The sequence below is a fragment of the Delphinapterus leucas genome, chromosome 9 (assembly GCF_059928025.1).
Source record: "Delphinapterus leucas isolate spDelLeu-1000000601 "Yukka" chromosome 9, BTC_Dleu_Yukka2, whole genome shotgun sequence".
Taxonomy (NCBI): Eukaryota; Metazoa; Chordata; class Mammalia; order Artiodactyla; family Monodontidae; genus Delphinapterus; species Delphinapterus leucas.
The window spans coordinates 108809976-108835768 of record NC_143137.1 but is presented as its reverse complement, the minus strand read 5'-3'; positions in this window follow the sequence as shown (position 1 = coordinate 108835768).

The following is a 25793-nucleotide window of genomic DNA, read 5'->3' as shown; positions in this document are numbered from 1 at the left end:
TGGCGCAGTGGTTAAGGATCCACCTGCCAGTGCACGGGACACACGTTTGAGCCCTGGTCCGGGAAGATCCCACATGCCACGGAGCAACTAAGACCATGTGCCACAACTACTGAGACTGCGTGCTAGAGCCCGTGAACCACAACTACTGAAGCCCACGCACCTAGGCCCCGTGCTCAGCAACAGCGAGAAGCCACCACAATGAGAATGCCGTGTACTGCAACAGAGTAGCCGCCGCTCACTGCAACTAGAGAAAGCCCGCGCACAGCAACGAAGAGCCTAGGCAGCCAAAGATAAATAAATAAATACGTCTATTTTAAAAAAAATGTGTTTTAGTAACTTACTAAAAGGCACGCAATCAGTAAACATGAGCAAGGATTCAATCCCAAATCTGTCACACTGAAGTTTAAGCTAATACTCGAGATTGATAAAAACAGCACTAATTTAAAACTTCAGAGGTATTTTTTACTTCATACTTTCACTAATGCTCTTTGGAGATAAATCATTTCATTTATATGGGCCTTAGTTTTTACAACTATAATAGTTGGAAGCTTGACTAGGTGATCTCTATGTAGTCTTCCAATTCTAAAATGTTCCACTAATTTGGATTCCTACAGTAATTGCCCTTGCAATACATGCATGCTGCCACCAAGTAGCAGTAGAGACTACTAGTTCCTTTTTTATCCCTAGTGGGGGTGCATTTTGACAGCAGACTTATCCGTCAATAGTACAACCTGTTAGTATAACTATAAGATAACAAAATAATCTGGTATTCTTTCCTGTAAAAGAGAAGCTTTACATTGTGTCTGTGAATCGTACCAGAATCACCTGTAAGTTTATAAATATAGAGGAAATCCTGAACCCATTGAATGAGAATCTTCAGAGACAGGAATTGGGCATCTGGAATTTTGGGCTCCCATCATTTATATATTTTATTTCATTTCATTTTTGCCTATGTACAATATTTGTCACATCCTTTTGAATCTTTAAAAGTTTCCTTCTGTTTTCAATTTTAGAATATTCCATAATCTTCACCTACTTTTCATAAGGTGTTATCTGTTATGTTTATTCGATCTTGTGCTTCTCCTGGTTAAGGCTTCTTTCTTTCCTTTTTTTTTTCTCATGGCCCTGCCTCATGTCTTGCAGGATCTTAGTTCCCTGACATGGGATTGGACCCCAGGGTCCCAGCAGTGAAAGCGCCATGTTCTAAACACTGGACCACCAGGGAAGTCCCAAGATTTCAGTTTTAAATGACTTTTTTCCCACTCTAATTCATTCCTGGGATCAGTTTCATGTTTGGACATTAAAGCAACCTTGCATTGCCAGAATAAAGCTACTTTGATTTTGATATATGATTGTTTTACATACCATGGATACAGTTTGTGCTTCTCTTTACACATTTTGCATGCATGTTCAAAGGAGAAACTGGCCTGTGATTCTATTCTTGTAATATCCTTTATAGATTTGTTTTAAGAGTCTATACTTTATTTTTTATTTATTTATATTTTTGGCTGCATTGGGTCTTCATTGCTGCATGCATGCTTTCTCTAGTTTTGGCGAGCGGGGGTCTATTCTTTGTTGCAGTGAGTAGGCTTCTCATTGCAGCCTTCTGACCGCATGGGCTTCTGACCCCATTCGTCGGTGCTACTTCAGTTCCTTACCCCTTCCCTTCTGACCCTGGGCGGTGAAATCCTCTTTCTGCAGCTGGCCTGCGGCAGAAAGTCAATGAGGCAAGAGTAGGCTTGGAGTATCCAAGGAGCAGAAAGGATGTCAGCGTGTGAAAAACAGAGCGAGCAAATTGGAGAGGAGAAGGAAACACTCAGAGAGGAAACAGAGGCCCAGATTTCTAGGTCTGTGGAGGCACTCTGAGGACTTTGCATTTCCTGTGAAGAAGCCACTGAAGAAATTTGAGTGACATGATCTGACTTATGTTTTAACAAGATCTCTCTGGATGCCACGTTGATTAGAGATTGTAGGAGAGCAAGGACAAGCCCCAGAACACCAACAGTTGATTCAAAGAAGTGATTACTCAAACATGGTCCCCCTCCTCAATGAGGACGCAGAGCAGGAATCGGCAAATAATGGCCACAAATCAAATCAGGCTCTCAGCCTGGATCTGTGGGACTGTGAGCTAATAATGGTTCTCACGTTCAGAAAGCTTGTTGAAGAAGAAAGAGGAGGAGAAGCTACAGAAACTGTATATGGCCCACAAAGCCTAAGATATTTAAAATCCAGAAGATGCTTTCCAACACCTGATGTAAAGCATGTGGCTGGTAGGAGGTCCTCAACCACATTTGGAAGAGGAATACATGAGTCAGTTCGTTCCTGAAAACACTGTAAAGTGATAGGGGTCAAGAAACATTTACCCGTTCACCCTTAACCTTCACAAATGATGCCAGTTCCATTGAGCTATTGAAAAATACATTCTGGCTTTCAAAAAAGTAACCCAGAGGGCATTTTCTCACATAGGCAAGGTCATAAACAACTGTCAAGTGAAGTTGAAATAGCAACAAATCAAATGATAACAAAAACATTTTTACAGAACTTTAAATCTTACAAAGCATTTTCATGTTCATTATCTAATTTAATCCCCAAATCAACGTCATGAGATAGTTATTATTTCCCCATTAGAAATGACCACATATTAAACCCTTAGTGATTGCTCAAGAAAAGCTGAAATCTTGAGTGTAACATCCATTAATGCCATGGTTGGGTGTTTTCCCATGGGAACACTGGATGCTAAAATCCACAGGGATTTTCAGCTCAAGATGGCAGACTAGGAAATATATTTACTTTCTGTTCCTCCTGAAACCATATCTAAATAAAACTGTAGAGATACCAAAACTAATCAACCAATAAAAGCCAAGATATTTTGGAAGTCATCAACCACAGAAAGATTTCAACACATTTCGAGAAGGCAAACAATGAAATGGAGGAGCCGTGAATAAAATAATGAAGAAAAAAAGGCTGAACCTAAGTAAGGTCTGCACAAAGCCACTCAGCTTTTGCTGAGCTCTGGTTATAGTAAAGGGCAGAGGAAGGAAGAGGGGCTGAAAACAAGGAGACAAACGTCATTTAAGGAAAAACAGTTCATTTAATGAGCTCCAGGGAACACTCAGCCTGCTGCCATACTAACTCATGAATTACAATGGATTGTTGGTAAGCAAGACAAGAAAACAGGGAAGAAACAAAAGAAACAAAAATCAAGACATTGTTTCTAACTGAACTCTTCTCAAATGAGATTGAGGAATTATGTTTCAATGCCACAGCTGTAAATCATTTCTGCTCTTGGAGTGGTTACAAAGGGCTTATAATATTTCCCTTTTGTTCAGACAGAATTTAGGTCTGAGCAAAAGCTTTTGTGTCCTCCAACCCCAAAATTTATTGGGGAAGGAAGCCCAGATTTGCTGGGACATACCATAAAAAGAATCTCATGAGCAGGGGGTCAAACTGACTGTGGAATATATGAATTATGCCCTGTGTGAGTTTCAATAGGTTTTAAAATATATACATACATACATATATATATATACGTTTTTAATGATCTATATGATTTTGGGTTCTGAAATTTCTACATGTCACATGCGTGATACATAACAGACAATGTCAGCCCCAGGAGGGAGAAAACACTCCAATGAAGCAAGCCAAAGAAACAAGTTTTAAGCAAGGTCAAGTGATGTGTAGACCAGGATTGTTCAATTCCTACCTGTCATGCTGAAGCTTCCAGCTCCTGAATAACAACACATGCTTCCCTTGTCCTAGACAGCCAAGAGTATGTCTCCTCTCTTGGGCATAAGAATCTCTAGAGTTACATATCTGTAGTAAGAGTGGACCCAGCTGGCATACTCACAATGACCAAATTGTGTTGATCGTACTTTATACCAATACATCGCTCCACGCTGAAGTTGCAATAAATGATATATTTGCTTTCTAGACATGAATGAGACGCCTTACTGGATATACTCCAGGAAGGCCAGAGAAGCTGGCTTCTAATCCATACGGAACAATTCACTGGTGAATTTCTTTCACGATAGCCCATGATTTATCTAGAATATCATCTTTACATATCTGGATCCTTCAAACTAGACAAAGGGAAAATACGGGCTTCAAGCCTCAATTAGAAATATGGAATGGTGCCATGCTGACAACTGGTGGTCCCTGACCTGTATCTTCTGAGATTAGAACACAGTGTGGTGGATGACCAATTCATGCGTTGAACAAAAGAAGACCTCCTACAGGGCAGTGTAGCTGTTCGTTACAGGTATGGCACTTAGGGCTAAGTACCATAAGGACTACAAGAGAAAAAGAAAAACAAGTAACACATGAAGCATATACGATAAGGAGGCACCACAGTCCAGAGCACGAGCTCTGGAATCACACAGGCTTGGATCGAATCCCAGCTAAGCCACTACCATCTATATACCCTGAAGGACAGGCCAAGGTTTAAATGGTGTTTTACCAGATTTCAAAAAAGAAGTGAAGAAAGAACCTATCTTCCAGGAAGGGACATCGTGGGGTGCAGTATCCAGTCGGATCAGGGCTCTGCATCTCCTGCTCAGAAAACTTGGCCACCTGGCTCGTGGTGATGCTGGCAGCTGAGCAGCCCTGGAGAAGGCGATCCTGTCTCCAGGTCTCGCAGAGAAGCTGGGGAGGACTCCGGACGAGGTGGCCCACACCCTGGTAAGTTCTGGCTGCCTCCTGCCCTCAGGTCTGAGCAGGCTCTGGTCTCTGGGCCCCGTGGTGGGGAAGGCCTGGCCAATACATACACAGGGCTGAGGGGCCTGCAGAGCCAGTCCCCAGGCAGGGTGAGCTCTGGAGGAGGCTTCCACAGTCCCCAGCAGTCTCCGCATGGTGGCCCATCTGGTGCCAAACACCTGCCACCCACAGCGAGAAGTCCCAGCCCCTAGGAAGTCCAGAAGGGACACCACCCTCTGCCTTTGGCCCTGGGTTAAGCCACCAGCTGGGCTTGCACGTGACCCCTGCCTCAACCCCTGCCCCGCCCGCCCTTTCTCTGTGACACGTACAATGGATATGTCATAAAGCCAGGCTGAGCCAGTGCTATAAATTCAGAGGAGTTAGAATCTAGGAAGAAGCTCTCCCACTTTCACTCTCTGCTCTCAGATCAGGCAGGCAGTACCTCTAATATGGAAGCTATGGACACCACACCTCCTTCCCAGGCTGTCCTCTACCATTCTGCTCATGTTTTCCCCAGCACCCCATTGACGGCTTTGGCGGGTATCGGGGCTTCAGCAGGCAGCACGTCTGACCCCGAACCTATGGACACCACACCTCCTTCACATGCTGTTATCTTCCATTCTGCTCCTGTTTTCCCCAGCACCCCATTGACGGCTTTGGCGGGCATCGGTGCTTCAGCAGGCAGCACCTCAGACCCCGAACCTATGGACACCACACCTCCTTCACACGCTGTCATCTTCCACTCTGCTCCTGTTTTCCCCAGCACCCCATTGACGGGTTTGGCGGGCATCGGTGCTTCAGCAGGAATCACGTCAGACCCCGAACCTATGGACACCACACCTCCTTCACACGCTGTCATCTTCCATTCTGCTCCTGTTTTCCCAAGCACCCCATTTACGGCTTTGGCGGGCATCGGTGCTTCAGCAGGAAGCACGTCAGACCCCGAACCTATGGACACCACACCTCCTTCACACGCTGTCATCTTCCATTCTGCTCCTGTTTTCCCCAGCACCCCATTTACGGCCCTGGCGGGCATCGGTGCTTCCGCAGTCAGCACGTCTGACCCCGAACCTATGGACACCACACCTCCTTCCCAGGCTGTCATCTTCTATTCTGCTCCTGTTTTCTCCAGCACCCCATTTTCGGCTTTGGTGGGCATCGGTGCCTCAGCAGTCAGCACCTCAGACCCCGAATCTATGGACACCACACCTCCTTCCCAGGCTGTCATCTTCCATCCTGCTCCTCTTTACCCCAGCACCCCATTTACCGCTTAGGCCGGCACCGGTGCTTCAGCAGGCAGCACCTCTAACACCAAAGCTATGGACACCACACCTCCTTCCCAGGCTGTCATTTTCCAGTCTGCCCTGTCTCCAAGTAGAACCACTACCCATTTCACACTGCTGTTCCAAGTTCTGGGAACACACCACCCAGTGGTAGCAATACCTCAGCCCATGCCTCGACTCATTTACCTGCAACGTGAGCCAACAGATAGACCAACACTTCAAAGTTATGACAGAAAATTGAGTAAGTTATACGCTTGGAATTTCATTTATTATTATTAACAAGCACAACTGTAGTGCTTAGACTATAACAAGTACTATTCTAAGGGCTTACCAAATATTAACTCACTTATTCCTCATAATGGCAACCCTAGTGGTAGGGAATATTCATAATGTTCACTTTTTGGGGGGAAACTGAGGCTCAGAGTCGTTGAATAGCTTGCCTAATGCCACACAGTTAGTAGGTGGCAAAACCCGGGATTAAAACCAGACCATCTAGACTTTCATCACTTTGCTGTGTCACCTTATTATAAGTTGTGGTTAGGGAAGGGACTAAATGGACAAGACTCTGAACTAAAAGGAGAAGGGAGAAATGAGAAAATGAGTGATCCTAGAAACTAGAGAAGATTTAGGCTCAGAAATTTCTGGTGATGAGACCCAGAAGAACAAGAACTTGGTTGGAATGTTAACTTGGGGTAGTATCTGAATCCATTGAGAAATGGTTTTGTTTCCTGTAAAATTTAGAAAGGTCAGTTGGATGAAGATTAACGAAGACAAAAGTAGAAAGGAAAAGAAAAAGGTGCCTTAAGTGAGACATAACCGCTCCCCTCTACGTACCCACAGGTTGTGTCCTGTGGGAAAGGATGGAGCTCTCTCTACCGGGTTGGTCACCAGGCTGAACAAGGAGAAACATGGCAACCATTGTACTGGTTTTGATGATCCCTCAAAACCAAGGCTTCAGTTTCCAAGAACGACCTACAGTAGCATAACTAGTGTGTGTCACACATGCCACTAAGTGTGTTTCCAGTCACACATTTTAATTGGAGAAATACTTCCTATGAGGTAGGCATTAGTTCGCTATGGCTGCTGTAACAAATTACTACAAATGTGCTTGCTTCTAACAAAACACACTTATTTTCTTATGGTTCTGGAAGACAGAGGTCCAAAACCAGTTTCCCTGGGCTGAAACCAGGAGTCAACAGGGCCATCCATCCTCCTTCTAGAGGCTCTAAGCGAGAATCTGTTTCCTCGCCAGCATTCCTTCACTTCTGGCCACATCAATCCAACCCCAACTTCATCATCACATTCTCTTTGGGGTAAAAATTCCCTCTGCCTCTCTCTTACGAGAACACCAGTGGTTATATTTGGGCCCGTCCAGGTAGTCCAGGAGAATCTTCCCATCTGAGAACCATTACTTTCAACCCACTGGCAAAGTGCCTTCTGCCATTTAAGGTGACATTCACAGGTTCTGGAGAGTAGAATGGGGACATTTGGGGGCAATGGTATTATTCAGTCTACTACAAGGTAGATACTATTATCTTTCTCAGATGTACGAAATGACGTTTAGGGAAGTAGTCTGTCTCAGGTCTACAATTTCCAGAGTAGAGACTTACATTCTGCCACTGACACTTTAGGACACACCCTAAACAACTTTAATCTGTGTCCTTAACTACTGCATAATCCTTGGTTAAGAGTCACACTTAGGTATCAAGACCCAATTGAATAGGACACAAGTACTGTCTCCTCTTTCACTATGTTTGCCTGGTGTACTGATGAATCTTGCCCAGAGCAGAAGAGTTCAGAAAAGTGTTATGCAGGTTTACGAAGAGAAAGCATTTACTGTTTGACGTGCACGGAGGAACGGAAGGCTTTTTCAAATAAAATAAAATAAAATATGCCACCAAATAGTCAATTGTCACAACAGAGGTAACCCCGTGGGAGTCATGAGGAGACTAAAATTATCTCCAATTGTGCAGGGCAGAAAAGTTTCAATGAAGGCAGGTGTAGTTCAGCCAAGCCCTACAGCACAGAAGTAGGAAGTTGGGTATGTACGAATGGGAAAAAAGACATTTGAGGCATGGGAAATAGTTTAATGCAGAATGGACGAGAAATATGCATTAGACCTTTTCTAAAACAACTGGCTTATTAACTCAGTAAATCGATTTAGTCAGTCAAACTAGCTTTAGCTGATTACTTATCCAGGGGATAGCTGTTGAGAGTAATTTTTGTCACAGAACAGTAAATAAAATGGTTGAACTATAGCTTCAGGCTTGCTAAGTGAAATAGATTGCTCTAGATGATTTTCAAGTGACTTACTTGGTAGTACTCACGAAATTGGGGGTTAACAATTGCTTAAGAAAACAAAGAGAATTGCTTTTAAATAAAGTAGCTACTGTGTAAACTATCTGTTCAGTAGCTCATGTTAAACGGATGTTTATAATCCCCATTGGACAACCAACTACATTTTTGCAAATGGCAATGTGAATTGCTGTTGCATAAACGATAGCAATGATCACCTATGTAATTTGTTGTCCAAACCAGAAATCTTCTAACAATACTGGTGTCCTAATAAAAATAAGCACGAAGGGAACACACAGTGGGTGTCTCCCGTGTGCCTGTGCATACATCTATATCTCACTGAACCCTCATAACAGCCCCCAAGAGAGGGACTCTGGGCGTCCCCATGCTGCTTGTGGAGAAACAGGCACAGGAAGGTTCAAGAGTCTATCTACCTAATATCGCACAGAGGGTGGCAGAGCCCGTTTTTAAACCACCTGCCTCCAATACCAGGTGCCAGGAGCCAGACTCAGCCTACAGCTCTCTTCTGCTCGCCTGGAGGTGAAACAGTGTGTCATGATTAGTCAAATCCCGTCTTCACTCATCAAGGTAGGTTGAACACCTGCACGTCCTCCAAGTAGCATGTAGCATAAGCAATAAGATGTTTGTCCCGTGATCGTCCAGGAACTTGGAATCAGCTGTGCCTGGTTAGGCTGAGCTGGTTTAGAGTGGAGAGGACCACCGATCTTCCACCTGGGCAAGTGCCTTTTGACCTCCTGCCATCAGAGGGCCGAAATCTCCAGCCTGAGAATGTGCTGAGCCCTGTAGCCTAGTTACGCCAGCTCAGAACAATGATGAGCACACCTTTTTCCAGTCACCTTTCCTCATGCTCCCCATGCCTCATACTGCCCTGCTTCTTTATTCTTTATCCCACAGATACCCAAAGCCCCTTGCCTTTGGGGAGGCGGATTTGAGACCTATTGTCACGTCACGTCCTCGCTTGGCTGCCCTGTGAATAAACCTCCTCTTTGCTGCAAACCTCAGCATTTCAGTGTTTTGGCTTGCTGCGCCTCAGACAGAATGGTTGGGAGCAGTGGTACAGCTCCCTTGCCTGTGAGGGATGCTGGTTCCTAGTAGTCACGTTGCGGATGTTTTCTCCTCTCGGGGTGGGGGCGGGGCAGACATCCTGCTCTTCCGGAAAGGGAGAAACACAGGTGCCAAACCCTTGCCCTCAGCGTCACCGTCACCTAGGAGCTTGTTAGGAGCACAGAATCCAGGCCGCACCCAGAACTACTGAATACCAGCCTGCATTTAACAAGATCCACAAGAGAGGCATACCCATATTAAAGTTGGAGAGGCACCAAGCTGTCATCGTCTTCTCCACGGCTAATGAAAACGAAGCAAAGGTTCATCCCGAGCCGACTCTGCCTCAGTCACCTGGATATCACATGAGCTCATTTCATCCTCCCCAGAACCTGCAAATGAGACTGAGGGTCAGAGTGGTCTAGCACCCAAGGTTCCATAATAGAACATGACCAAGGCTCACTGGAGCCCAGACTTCCAAAAAAGAAGGCCCCTGAGCACAGCATGGCACCGCCGCAGCCCAAACCGTGGGCCTGGAGGGTAGGCCAGGCTCCCCACGCAGAGTTCACGCCATTCGACAGATGCCCACAGCAGACCACAACGCAACATGAGAAGTAAGTTCTGATTGTGGAATCTCTGAATTTTGAGATTTAAAGAAAAAAATCTGTTTTGGGGAGATGGTTAAAACAGTTCTACCAAGGAGTAAAGAGAGGGCATCTCAAGGCCCCTTCTGGACTTAGAATTTAATGCCTACTTATTGAGAAATGCTCCGCGCCTTTGCTCAGCCCTACGTCAAGGTGAAGTTCTCTGTGCCCTAGAAGCTTAGGTTCTAAAAAGGCCACAGAAATGGGTGAGACCTAAAGAATGCCAGAACAATGCAACGGCATTAATCAGACTGTCTTTGCTTTGCCTTGCTTACAAGTCACTGACTTTAAACTGAATATGGTGTCATGTCTTTATGTTTCTTGAAGCTTTTTTTTTACAAAAGATCATATAAAGATTTTCTTCCATGGTAAGACTTTTATATTGTATTTCTCTTAAACTGGAGTGTGGTACATTTACCCTCCATCAGATGATTGCTTACAACTCACCTTGCTTTATTAAGAATACCGCTAGAGGCTTCTATGTCCCTACTAACAAGAATACATTTTCAGGCCCATTCAAACCACTGAAATTCCAAGATTTCAGAGCACAAGATAATGAAAATTCTCTCTATCCACGTCTTTTACTACATTTAGCCTGTTAACAGTCCCTAAGTGTGTCAGATGAAAGGTACTGTCGCGGGAATTGACATCTTTAACAGCATTCCATACAGATAAGTCTTGATTGTTCCAATTTCTCAAAAAGTTGGACACATTTACTGCCTCTATGACATCTCTAGGGTGTGTGGAAGAAATAAAAAAGAGGCCTGTACAATGTATTTCTCAAAAGATACACACAAAGGGTTTGCACATACAAACAGGGAAACCTTATAAATAATGTATGGGGAGCAAAGTATTGTCGGTAACGGACCTACTCATTTCGAAAGACAACACTGTCACCAAGTGTCCCCTCACCAAAACTGACTGGGAATGTTTAGGGGCCACCAAACCAGAGGTGGAGATTTTTAGGCACATTCTTGCCAGAAAAGAGAGCCTAGGGCATAAACCACTCAACTGGTTGGCACGAATGCCAGGGAAACCCAAGCAAGTGGATATAGAAGCCTACGTAATGCTTGGAAGTAGGAAGCTTTGGGGGACTACACCTGGGCTGGTACTGGCCTCCCTCCCCAAAGGGACAAGGAGAGCAGAAACCTGGATGGAGTCAAGAGAGAGCAAAAAGAAAGGCAAGGCTGGGTATGGAGCAACGTGTGGATCCAGGAGCATGTGTCTCAGAACTGCCGGGGCTCTGCAGACCAGCTGCATCCCGATTCTCCTTGACCCTCATTGGTATAATGAACTCAGGGTGGGCGCATCCCGGCTGCCAAGTCACTTCCACCCGTCCATGGAGTTGACAGTTACTTGCTCACAGTGAACCAACCGCTCTGGACCTAACAGCTACTGCAGGGTGCGGTAGTGGAGAACAAGGTGACGACAAGGACCAGATGCGAAGGAGGAAGAGACATTCAGCGGACCGACTGGGTAGACTGATGGGGTGGCTTTAAGTCTGCAGAGCTAAAGGGGCCAGATGTAGAAAAGGGAAGGGGAATCATGAGGATATGGTCAAGCCCCTTCGTATAGATATTTCATCCGTATGTTGTATGCAAATTCCATTCAATTTGCTCCGAGTGAAAAAGAGAGAACAAAATTATCCTTTCAACCATGTCAGTGACTTTATTTACCATCTCATTTGATGAGCTCATAGCCCAGGTTCAGAGGGAAATGGGAGCTGTGAGTCTGCCATCTCTCAGGAAGTCTCAGGCCTCAGAGGCCCCTCGTAGCCAAACTACCTCACCTTTTGCACCTTTCAAGCAACGTTATTCCTAAGTGCGAGTCACCCTCTTCATCAGGTTCTCCAAGAAACGGCAGTCTCTCCCAATGACAGAGGAAAAATGGGCTACTTTGGCTTTCTGAGGCACAATATGTAGTTCTCCAAAATGGTACCTGCCTGGGGGATTTTTCAAGAAAATTAAGCATCAGTGGTGATTTGTTTGTCTTCACATAACGTATGACCCAGATGTGCTGAGAAATAAGAAAAGGACGAACGAATCAAGGGCAGCTGATCCAAGGAGGCAAGGCGCAACTTCCACAGCCTACGTGGAAAGCTAGAGGAAGGGAACATCCAGCTGGTGGGAGCTGAACACAGGGGCCAGTCCTCCTTGGGCTCGGGATGCCACCGCCTCTTCCTACATCTTCACGCTCTCCTTCTCTGTTGGCCCCTCCCAGCCATATGAAAGAGCCACAAGGAAATGCTCTCCTCCATTCCATTTTCCTGTCCTCCTATCCACCCCTCCCTTCTTTCCCTTTGCCATCAATTTCTTGACTTGCCCCCCATTTCTCCCCTCCCATCTACACTGCGATCTGGTTTCTGCCCCACTACTCCCGTGAAACTGACCTCCTTGAAGCCCCCAATGATTTCTCTGTTGACAAGTCCAGGGGACTACTTCTCAATCCTTATCTTTGTGACCGCCAAGCCGAGTTAGATCTTAAACAACGTCTCTGTCTTGAAAATCTCTTCCCTTGGCTTCTGCGCCACCTTTCCTTTTCTTTTCATGACACCGATCACAACCAGTGCTGCAGATTCCATCGAATTAAGGAATGCTGTTGCCTACATGTGTGAATGAGCTAAAGTGAGTACAGTACTGAAGTAGAGGACACCTAAAGTGAAACGTCTTCGTGTACGTCCACGTGGCTGAGCAGCAAGTTAACCTTTCATACATGTGCTAGAGAAGAAGAGTTGGGTTTTATTTTATTTACTTTTCCCTGGACTGTGTTGAATGACTATCATCTACAAGTTCAGGCTACTTTTTGCTGAGGATTAATAATGCACTGGGAGAGCTGAGAGAAAACTGAATAATAGAGCTGTCTTTTTCTTGACCAGCTCACCTTAGTTTCCCAAACTCTAAGTCTTTCTCTAATTCTTTCCCCTTTTTATTGTAGTAAAATGAACATAACACAAAATTCACCATTTGGATCATTTTTCAATTCACTGTACCATTCAGTGGAATTTACTGCTGTCACAATGTTGTGCAACTATCACCACTGCCTAGCTGCAAAACATTTTCATCAACCAAGAGGAAACCTACACCCATTTTAAGGAGTCATTCCCAATTTCCCTCTCTTCCAAACCCCTGGCAACCACTAATGTATAATCTTTTCTGTGTGTATGGATTTGCCACTGCTGGACATTTCATATAAATGGAACCATACAATATGTAGCCTTTCATGCCTGACTTCTTTCACTTAGTTGCATCCATCATGTAGCATGTATCAGAAATCCACTCACTGTTACAGCTGAGTCCTTCATACTGTTTGAATACAAAATTAAAAATACGTTGAGAGTGAAGCTCTGTTTTAATGGCACATCTATTAGGCCAATTCATTGAAAGAAACTGAAGATGGAGATGTTGTTGTCAAATGATAATCGTTGAGAAGCCTCAGCCAATGGGATAATGAAAAGTTTGGGAAATGTTGCAAAAAATTAGCTGATTTATATTAAAAGCCTATTAAACAAGGATTCAGGAGATTGTCTTTTTCTTGCAGGTAACTTAAATGAGGCAGAAAGAAATAACTGCCCTTTAAAACACATTTTGAAAGGATTCTATTTATTCTTAATAGACGAATGGGAGGGAGTACAGGAAGTTCACATCCAATATGGACTCCCTGTCCAAACACTGTTTATCGTTCTAGCCACCACTATCGAATTATATTTCTTGAGAGTAAGGCAGCTCAATTCCTGCATATTACTTTCTAAACTTCATCCATCAAATCCATTAATACAGTATAAACAAGAGTTGTTCATGTTTAAGTGCAGTTCAAATATCAGGTATAAAGAACCCCCAGTAAGAAAAAGAATCCTATATCTCTTGCCAGAATGTGGTCAGCTCTGGGGTGCTCTGCTAGCTGAAAGACACATTCATTATTAAGAGGATAGAGGCTGTTTAAGAGGGATGAGAGCCAAAAAAATTTAACTACATATATGTGTTAAGAACAGTGCTAGGTTATCTCATGTTCTATATCAGTCAAGGCTCACCATTTTACATACGTGAAAAGCAAAGTTAAAAGTGTATTCGTAGGGCTTCCCTGTTGGCGCAGTGGTTAAGGATCCACCTGCCAGTGCACGGGACACACGTTTGAGCCCTGGTCCGGGAAGATCCCACATGCCACGGAGCAACTAAGACCATGTGCCACAACTACTGAGACTGCGTGCTAGAGCCCGTGAACCACAACTACTGAAGCCCACGCACCTAGGCCCCGTGCTCAGCAACAGCGAGAAGCCACCACAATGAGAATGCCGTGTACTGCAACAGAGTAGCCGCCGCTCACTGCAACTAGAGAAAGCCCGCGCACAGCAACGAAGAGCCTAGGCAGCCAAAGATAAATAAATAAATACGTCTATTTTAAAAAAATGTGTTTTAGTAACTTACTAAAAGGCACGCAATCAGTAAACATGAGCAAGGATTCAATCCCAAATCTGTCACACTGAAGTTTAAGCTAATACTCGAGATTGATAAAAACAGCACTAATTTAAAACTTCAGAGGTATTTTTTACTTCATACTTTCACTAATGCTCTTTGGAGATAAATCATTTCATTTATATGGGCCTTAGTTTTTACAACTATAATAGTTGGAAGCTTGACTAGGTGATCTCTATGTAGTCTTCCAATTCTAAAATGTTCCACTAATTTGGATTCCTACAGTAATTGCCCTTGCAATACATGCATGCTGCCACCAAGTAGCAGTAGAGACTACTAGTTCCTTTTTTATCCCTAGTGGGGGTGCATTTTGACAGCAGACTTATCCGTCAATAGTACAACCTGTTAGTATAACTATAAGATAACAAAATAATCTGGTATTCTTTCCTGTAAAAGAGAAGCTTTACATTGTGTCTGTGAATCGTACCAGAATCACCTGTAAGTTTATAAATATAGAGGAAATCCTGAACCCATTGAATGAGAATCTTCAGAGACAGGAATTGGGCATCTGGAATTTTGGGCTCCCATCATTTATATATTTTATTTCATTTCATTTTTGCCTATGTACAATATTTGTCACATCCTTTTGAATCTTTAAAAGTTTCCTTCTGTTTTCAATTTTAGAATATTCCATAATCTTCACCTACTTTTCATAAGGTGTTATCTGTTATGTTTATTCGATCTTGTGCTTCTCCTGGTTAAGGCTTCTTTCTTTCCTTTTTTTTTTCTCATGGCCCTGCCTCATGTCTTGCAGGATCTTAGTTCCCTGACATGGGATTGGACCCCAGGGTCCCAGCAGTGAAAGCGCCATGTTCTAAACACTGGACCACCAGGGAAGTCCCAAGATTTCAGTTTTAAATGACTTTTTTCCCACTCTAATTCATTCCTGGGATCAGTTTCATGTTTGGACATTAAAGCAACCTTGCATTGCCAGAATAAAGCTACTTTGATTTTGATATATGATTGTTTTACATACCATGGATACAGTTTGTGCTTCTCTTTACACATTTTGCATGCATGTTCAAAGGAGAAACTGGCCTGTGATTCTATTCTTGTAATATCCTTTATAGATTTGTTTTAAGAGTCTATACTTTATTTTTTATTTATTTATATTTTTGGCTGCATTGGGTCTTCATTGCTGCATGCATGCTTTCTCTAGTTTTGGCGAGCGGGGGTCTATTCTTTGTTGCAGTGAGTAGGCTTCTCATTGCAGCCTTCTGACCGCATGGGCTTCTGACCCCATTCGTCGGTGCTACTTCAGTTCCTTACCCCTTCCCTTCTGACCCTGGGCGGTGAAATCCTCTTTCTGCAGCTGGCCTGCGGCAGAAAGTCAATGAGGCAAGAGTAGGCTTGGAGTATCCAAGGAGCAGAAAGGATGTCAGCGTGTGAAAAACAGAGCGAGCAAATTGGAGAGGAGAAGGAAACACTCAGAGAGGAAACAGAGGCCCAGATTTCTAGGTCTGTGGAGGCACTCTGAGGACTTTGCATTTCCTGTGAAGAAGCCACTGAAGAAATTTGAGTGACATGATCTGACTTATGTTTTAACAAGATCTCTCTGGATGCCACGTTGATTAGAGATTGTAGGAGAGCAAGGACAAGCCCCAGAACACCAACAGTTGATTCAAAGAAGTGATTACTCAAACATGGTCCCCCTCCTCAATGAGGACGCAGAGCAGGAATCGGCAAATAATGGCCACAAATCAAATCAGGCTCTCAGCCTGGATCTGTGGGACTGTGAGCTAATAATGGTTCTCACGTTCAGAAAGCTTGTTGAAGAAGAAAGAGGAGGAGAAGCTACAGAAACTGTATATGGCCCACAAAGCCTAAGATATTTAAAATCCAGAAGATGCTTTCCAACACCTGATGTAAAGCATGTGGCTGGTAGGAGGTCCTCAACCACATTTGGAAGAGGAATACATGAGTCACTTCGTTCCTGAAAACACTGTAAAGTGATAGGGGTCAAGAAACATTTACCCGTTCACCCTTAACCTTCACAAATGATGCCAGTTCCATTGAGCTATTGAAAAATACATTCTGGCTTTCAAAAAAGTAACCCAGAGGGCATTTTCTCACATAGGCAAGGTCATAAACAACTGTCAAGTGAAGTTGAAATAGCAACAAATCAAATGATAACAAAAACATTTTTACAGAACTTTAAATCTTACAAAGCATTTTCATGTTCATTATCTAATTTAATCCCCAAATCAACGTCATGAGATAGTTATTATTTCCCCATTAGAAATGACCACATATTAAACCCTTAGTGATTGCTCAAGAAAAGCTGAAATCTTGAGTGTAACATCCATTAATGCCATGGTTGGGTGTTTTCCCATGGGAACACTGGATGCTAAAATCCACAGGGATTTTCAGCTCAAGATGGCAGACTAGGAAATATATTTACTTTCTGTTCCTCCTGAAACCATATCTAAATAAAACTGTAGAGATACCAAAACTAATCAACCAATAAAAGCCAAGATATTTTGGAAGTCATCAACCACAGAAAGATTTCAACACATTTCGAGAAGGCAAACAATGAAATGGAGGAGCCGTGAATAAAATAATGAAGAAAAAAAGGCTGAACCTAAGTAAGGTCTGCACAAAGCCACTCAGCTTTTGCTGAGCTCTGGTTATAGTAAAGGGCAGAGGAAGGAAGAGGGGCTGAAAACAAGGAGACAAACGTCATTTAAGGAAAAACAGTTCATTTAATGAGCTCCAGGGAACACTCAGCCTGCTGCCATACTAACTCATGAATTACAATGGATTGTTGGTAAGCAAGACAAGAAAACAGGGAAGAAACAAAAGAAACAAAAATCAAGACATTGTTTCTAACTGAACTCTTCTCAAATGAGATTGAGGAATTATGTTTCAATGCCACAGCTGTAAATCATTTCTGCTCTTGGAGTGGTTACAAAGGGCTTATAATATTTCCCTTTTGTTCAGACAGAATTTAGGTCTGAGCAAAAGCTTTTGTGTCCTCCAACCCCAAAATTTATTGGGGAAGGAAGCCCAGATTTGCTGGGACATACCATAAAAAGAATCTCATGAGCAGGGGGTCAAACTGACTGTGGAATATATGAATTATGCCCTGTGTGAGTTTCAATAGGTTTTAAAATATATACATACATACATATATATATATACGTTTTTAATGATCTATATGATTTTGGGTTCTGAAATTTCTACATGTCACATGCGTGATACATAACAGACAATGTCAGCCCCAGGAGGGAGAAAACACTCCAATGAAGCAAGCCAAAGAAACAAGTTTTAAGCAAGGTCAAGTGATGTGTAGACCAGGATTGTTCAATTCCTACCTGTCATGCTGAAGCTTCCAGCTCCTGAATAACAACACATGCTTCCCTTGTCCTAGACAGCCAAGAGTATGTCTCCTCTCTTGGGCATAAGAATCTCTAGAGTTACATATCTGTAGTAAGAGTGGACCCAGCTGGCATACTCACAATGACCAAATTGTGTTGATCGTACTTTATACCAATACATCGCTCCACGCTGAAGTTGCAATAAATGATATATTTGCTTTCTAGACATGAATGAGACGCCTTACTGGATATACTCCAGGAAGGCCAGAGAAGCTGGCTTCTAATCCATACGGAACAATTCACTGGTGAATTTCTTTCACGATAGCCCATGATTTATCTAGAATATCATCTTTACATATCTGGATCCTTCAAACTAGACAAAGGGAAAATACGGGCTTCAAGCCTCAATTAGAAATATGGAATGGTGCCATGCTGACAACTGGTGGTCCCTGACCTGTATCTTCTGAGATTAGAACACAGTGTGGTGGATGACCAATTCATGCGTTGAACAAAAGAAGACCTCCTACAGGGCAGTGTAGCTGTTCGTTACAGGTATGGCACTTAGGGCTAAGTACCATAAGGACTACAAGAGAAAAAGAAAAACAAGTAACACATGAAGCATATACGATAAGGAGGCACCACAGTCCAGAGCACGAGCTCTGGAATCACACAGGCTTGGATCGAATCCCAGCTAAGCCACTACCATCTATATACCCTGAAGGACAGGCCAAGGTTTAAATGGTGTTTTACCAGATTTCAAAAAAGAAGTGAAGAAAGAACCTATCTTCCAGGAAGGGACATCGTGGGGTGCAGTATCCAGTCGGATCAGGGCTCTGCATCTCCTGCTCAGAAAACTTGGCCACCTGGCTCGTGGTGATGCTGGCAGCTGAGCAGCCCTGGAGAAGGCGATCCTGTCTCCAGGTCTCGCAGAGAAGCTGGGGAGGACTCCGGACGAGGTGGCCCACACCCTGGTAAGTTCTGGCTGCCTCCTGCCCTCAGGTCTGAGCAGGCTCTGGTCTCTGGGCCCCGTGGTGGGGAAGGCCTGGCCAATACATACACAGGGCTGAGGGGCCTGCAGAGCCAGTCCCCAGGCAGGGTGAGCTCTGGAGGAGGCTTCCACAGTCCCCAGCAGTCTCCGCATGGTGGCCCATCTGGTGCCAAACACCTGCCACCCACAGCGAGAAGTCCCAGCCCCTAGGAAGTCCAGAAGGGACACCACCCTCTGCCTTTGGCCCTGGGTTAAGCCACCAGCTGGGCTTGCACGTGACCCCTGCCTCAACCCCTGCCCCGCCCGCCCTTTCTCTGTGACACGTACAATGGATATGTCATAAAGCCAGGCTGAGCCAGTGCTATAAATTCAGAGGAGTTAGAATCTAGGAAGAAGCTCTCCCACTTTCACTCTCTGCTCTCAGATCAGGCAGGCAGTACCTCTAATATGGAAGCTATGGACACCACACCTCCTTCCCAGGCTGTCCTCTACCATTCTGCTCATGTTTTCCCCAGCACCCCATTGACGGCTTTGGCGGGTATCGGGGCTTCAGCAGGCAGCACGTCTGACCCCGAACCTATGGACACCACACCTCCTTCACATGCTGTTATCTTCCATTCTGCTCCTGTTTTCCCCAGCACCCCATTGACGGCTTTGGCGGGCATCGGTGCTTCAGCAGGCAGCACCTCAGACCCCGAACCTATGGACACCACACCTCCTTCACACGCTGTCATCTTCCACTCTGCTCCTGTTTTCCCCAGCACCCCATTGACGGGTTTGGCGGGCATCGGTGCTTCAGCAGGAATCACGTCAGACCCCGAACCTATGGACACCACACCTCCTTCACACGCTGTCATCTTCCATTCTGCTCCTGTTTTCCCAAGCACCCCATTTACGGCTTTGGCGGGCATCGGTGCTTCAGCAGGAAGCACGTCAGACCCCGAACCTATGGACACCACACCTCCTTCACACGCTGTCATCTTCCATTCTGCTCCTGTTTTCCCCAGCACCCCATTTACGGCCCTGGCGGGCATCGGTGCTTCCGCAGTCAGCACGTCTGACCCCGAACCTATGGACACCACACCTCCTTCCCAGGCTGTCATCTTCTATTCTGCTCCTGTTTTCTCCAGCACCCCATTTTCGGCTTTGGTGGGCATCGGTGCCTCAGCAGTCAGCACCTCAGACCCCGAATCTATGGACACCACACCTCCTTCCCAGGCTGTCATCTTCCATCCTGCTCCTCTTTACCCCAGCACCCCATTTACCGCTTAGGCCGGCACCGGTGCTTCAGCAGGCAGCACCTCTAACACCAAAGCTATGGACACCACACCTCCTTCCCAGGCTGTCATTTTCCAGTCTGCCCTGTCTCCAAGTAGAACCACTACCCATTTCACACTGCTGTTCCAAGTTCTGGGAACACACCACCCAGTGGTAGCAATACCTCAGCCCATGCCTCGACTCATTTACCTGCAACGTGAGCCAACAGATAGACCAACACTTCAAAGTTATGACAGAAAATTGAGTAAGTTATACGCTTGGAATTTCATTTATTATTATTAACAAGCACAACTGTAGTGCTTAGACTATAACAAGTACTATTCTAAGGGCTTACCAAATATTAACTCACTTATTCCTCATAATGGCAACCCTAGTGGTAGGGAATATTCATAATGTTCACTTTTTGGGGGGAAACTGAGGCTCAGAGTCGTTGAATAGCTTGCCTAATGCCACACAGTTAGTAGGTGGCAAAACCCGGGATTAAAACCAGACCATCTAGACTTTCATCACTTTGCTGTGTCACCTTATTATAAGTTGTGGTTAGGGAAGGGACTAAATGGACAAGACTCTGAACTAAAAGGAGAAGGGAGAAATGAGAAAATGAGTGATCCTAGAAACTAGAGAAGATTTAGGCTCAGAAATTTCTGGTGATGAGACCCAGAAGAACAAGAACTTGGTTGGAATGTTAACTTGGGGTAGTATCTGAATCCATTGAGAAATGGTTTTGTTTCCTGTAAAATTTAGAAAGGTCAGTTGGATGAAGATTAACGAAGACAAAAGTAGAAAGGAAAAGAAAAAGGTGCCTTAAGTGAGACATAACCGCTCCCCTCTACGTACCCACAGGTTGTGTCCTGTGGGAAAGGATGGAGCTCTCTCTACCGGGTTGGTCACCAGGCTGAACAAGGAGAAACATGGCAACCATTGTACTGGTTTTGATGATCCCTCAAAACCAAGGCTTCAGTTTCCAAGAACGACCTACAGTAGCATAACTAGTGTGTGTCACACATGCCACTAAGTGTGTTTCCAGTCACACATTTTAATTGGAGAAATACTTCCTATGAGGTAGGCATTAGTTCGCTATGGCTGCTGTAACAAATTACTACAAATGTGCTTGCTTCTAACAAAACACACTTATTTTCTTATGGTTCTGGAAGACAGAGGTCCAAAACCAGTTTCCCTGGGCTGAAACCAGGAGTCAACAGGGCCATCCATCCTCCTTCTAGAGGCTCTAAGCGAGAATCTGTTTCCTCGCCAGCATTCCTTCACTTCTGGCCACATCAATCCAACCCCAACTTCATCATCACATTCTCTTTGGGGTAAAAATTCCCTCTGCCTCTCTCTTACGAGAACACCAGTGGTTATATTTGGGCCCGTCCAGGTAGTCCAGGAGAATCTTCCCATCTGAGAACCATTACTTTCAACCCACTGGCAAAGTGCCTTCTGCCATTTAAGGTGACATTCACAGGTTCTGGAGAGTAGAATGGGGACATTTGGGGGCAATGGTATTATTCAGTCTACTACAAGGTAGATACTATTATCTTTCTCAGATGTACGAAATGACGTTTAGGGAAGTAGTCTGTCTCAGGTCTACAATTTCCAGAGTAGAGACTTACATTCTGCCACTGACACTTTAGGACACACCCTAAACAACTTTAATCTGTGTCCTTAACTACTGCATAATCCTTGGTTAAGAGTCACACTTAGGTATCAAGACCCAATTGAATAGGACACAAGTACTGTCTCCTCTTTCACTATGTTTGCCTGGTGTACTGATGAATCTTGCCCAGAGCAGAAGAGTTCAGAAAAGTGTTATGCAGGTTTACGAAGAGAAAGCATTTACTGTTTGACGTGCACGGAGGAACGGAAGGCTTTTTCAAATAAAATGAAATAAAATATGCCACCAAATAGTCAATTGTCACAACAGAGGTAACCCCGTGGGAGTCATGAGGAGACTAAAATTATCTCCAATTGTGCAGGGCAGAAAAGTTTCAATGAAGGCAGGTGTAGTTCAGCCAAGCCCTACAGCACAGAAGTAGGAAGTTGGGTATGTACGAATGGGAAAAAAGACATTTGAGGCATGGGAAATAGTTTAATGCAGAATGGACGAGAAATATGCATTAGACCTTTTCTAAAACAACTGGCTTATTAACTCAGTAAATCGATTTAGTCAGTCAAACTAGCTTTAGCTGATTACTTATCCAGGGGATAGCTGTTGAGAGTAATTTTTGTCACAGAACAGTAAATAAAATGGTTGAACTATAGCTTCAGGCTTGCTAAGTGAAATAGATTGCTCTAGATGATTTTCAAGTGACTTACTTGGTAGTACTCACGAAATTGGGGGTTAACAATTGCTTAAGAAAACAAAGAGAATTGCTTTTAAATAAAGTAGCTACTGTGTAAACTATCTGTTCAGTAGCTCATGTTAAACGGATGTTTATAATCCCCATTGGACAACCAACTACATTTTTGCAAATGGCAATGTGAATTGCTGTTGCATAAACGATAGCAATGATCACCTATGTAATTTGTTGTCCAAACCAGAAATCTTCTAACAATACTGGTGTCCTAATAAAAATAAGCACGAAGGGAACACACAGTGGGTGTCTCCCGTGTGCCTGTGCATACATCTATATCTCACTGAACCCTCATAACAGCCCCCAAGAGAGGGACTCTGGGCGTCCCCATGCTGCTTGTGGAGAAACAGGCACAGGAAGGTTCAAGAGTCTATCTACCTAATATCGCACAGAGGGTGGCAGAGCCCGTTTTTAAACCACCTGCCTCCAATACCAGGTGCCAGGAGCCAGACTCAGCCTACAGCTCTCTTCTGCTCGCCTGGAGGTGAAACAGTGTGTCATGATTAGTCAAATCCCGTCTTCACTCATCAAGGTAGGTTGAACACCTGCACGTCCTCCAAGTAGCATGTAGCATAAGCAATAAGATGTTTGTCCCGTGATCGTCCAGGAACTTGGAATCAGCTGTGCCTGGTTAGGCTGAGCTGGTTTAGAGTGGAGAGGACCACCGATCTTCCACCTGGGCAAGTGCCTTTTGACCTCCTGCCATCAGAGGGCCGAAATCTCCAGCCTGAGAATGTGCTGAGCCCTGTAGCCTAGTTACGCCAGCTCAGAACAATGATGAGCACACCTTTTTCCAGTCACCTTTCCTCATGCTCCCCATGCCTCATACTGCCCTGCTTCTTTATTCTTTATCCCACAGATACCCAAAGCCCCTTGCCTTTGGGGAGGCGGATTTGAGACCTATTGTCACGTCACGTCCTCGCTTGGCTGCCCTGTGAATAAACCTCCTCTTTGCTGCAAACCTCAGCATTTCAGTGTTTTGGCTTGCTGCGCCTCAGACAGAATGGTTGGGAGCAGTGGTACAGCTCCCTTGCCTGTGAGGGATGCTGGTTCCTAGTAGTCACGTTGCGGATGTTTTCTCCTCTCGGGGTGGGGGCGGGGCAGACATCCTGCTCTTCCGGAAAGGGAGAAACACAGGTGCCAAACCCTTGCCCTCAGCGTCACCGTCACCTAGGAGCTTGTTAGGAGCACAGAATCCAGGCCGCACCCAGAACTACTGAATACCAGCCTGCATTTAACAAGATCCACAAGAGAGGCATACCCATATTAAAGTTGGAGAGGCACCAAGCTGTCATCGTCTTCTCCACGGCTAATGAAAACGAAGCAAAGGTTCATCCCGAGCCGACTCTGCCTCAGTCACCTGGATATCACATGAGCTCATTTCATCCTCCCCAGAACCTGCAAATGAGACTGAGGGTCAGAGTGGTCTAGCACCCAAGGTTCCATAATAGAACATGACCAAGGCTCACTGGAGCCCAGACTTCCAAAAAAGAAGGCCCCTGAGCACAGCATGGCACCGCCGCAGCCCAAACCGTGGGCCTGGAGGGTAGGCCAGGCTCCCCACGCAGAGTTCACGCCATTCGACAGATGCCCACAGCAGACCACAAGGCAACATGAGAAGTAAGTTCTGATTGTGGAATCTCTGAATTTTGAGATTTAAAGAAAAAAATCTGTTTTGGGGAGATGGTTAAAACAGTTCTACCAAGGAGTAAAGAGAGGGCATCTCAAGGCCCCTTCTGGACTTAGAATTTAATGCCTACTTATTGAGAAATGCTCCGCGCCTTTGCTCAGCCCTACGTCAAGGTGAAGTTCTCTGTGCCCTAGAAGCTTAGGTTCTAAAAAGGCCACAGAAATGGGTGAGACCTAAAGAATGCCAGAACAATGCAACGGCATTAATCAGACTGTCTTTGCTTTGCCTTGCTTACAAGTCACTGACTTTAAACTGAATATGGTGTCATGTCTTTATGTTTCTTGAAGCTTTTTTTTTACAAAAGATCATATAAAGATTTTCTTCCATGGTAAGACTTTTATATTGTATTTCTCTTAAACTGGAGTGTGGTACATTTACCCTCCATCAGATGATTGCTTACAACTCACCTTGCTTTATTAAGAATACCGCTAGAGGCTTCTATGTCCCTACTAACAAGAATACATTTTCAGGCCCATTCAAACCACTGAAATTCCAAGATTTCAGAGCACAAGATAATGAAAATTCTCTCTATCCACGTCTTTTACTACATTTAGCCTGTTAACAGTCCCTAAGTGTGTCAGATGAAAGGTACTGTCGCGGGAATTGACATCTTTAACAGCATTCCATACAGATAAGTCTTGATTGTTCCAATTTCTCAAAAAGTTGGACACATTTACTGCCTCTATGACATCTCTAGGGTGTGTGGAAGAAATAAAAAAGAGGCCTGTACAATGTATTTCTCAAAAGATACACACAAAGGGTTTGCACATACAAACAGGGAAACCTTATAAATAATGTATGGGGAGCAAAGTATTGTCGGTAACGGACCTACTCATTTCGAAAGACAACACTGTCACCAAGTGTCCCCTCACCAAAACTGACTGGGAATGTTTAGGGGCCACCAAACCAGAGGTGGAGATTTTTAGGCACATTCTTGCCAGAAAAGAGAGCCTAGGGCATAAACCACTCAACTGGTTGGCACGAATGCCAGGGAAACCCAAGCAAGTGGATATAGAAGCCTACGTAATGCTTGGAAGTAGGAAGCTTTGGGGGACTACACCTGGGCTGGTACTGGCCTCCCTCCCCAAAGGGACAAGGAGAGCAGAAACCTGGATGGAGTCAAGAGAGAGCAAAAAGAAAGGCAAGGCTGGGTATGGAGCAACGTGTGGATCCAGGAGCATGTGTCTCAGAACTGCCGGGGCTCTGCAGACCAGCTGCATCCCGATTCTCCTTGACCCTCATTGGTATAATGAACTCAGGGTGGGCGCATCCCGGCTGCCAAGTCACTTCCACCCGTCCATGGAGTTGACAGTTACTTGCTCACAGTGAACCAACCGCTCTGGACCTAACAGCTACTGCAGGGTGCGGTAGTGGAGAACAAGGTGACGACAAGGACCAGATGCGAAGGAGGAAGAGACATTCAGCGGACCGACTGGGTAGACTGATGGGGTGGCTTTAAGTCTGCAGAGCTAAAGGGGCCAGATGTAGAAAAGGGAAGGGGAATCATGAGGATATGGTCAAGCCCCTTCGTATAGATATTTCATCCGTATGTTGTATGCAAATTCCATTCAATTTGCTCCGAGTGAAAAAGAGAGAACAAAATTATCCTTTCAACCATGTCAGTGACTTTATTTACCATCTCATTTGATGAGCTCATAGCCCAGGTTCAGAGGGAAATGGGAGCTGTGAGTCTGCCATCTCTCAGGAAGTCTCAGGCCTCA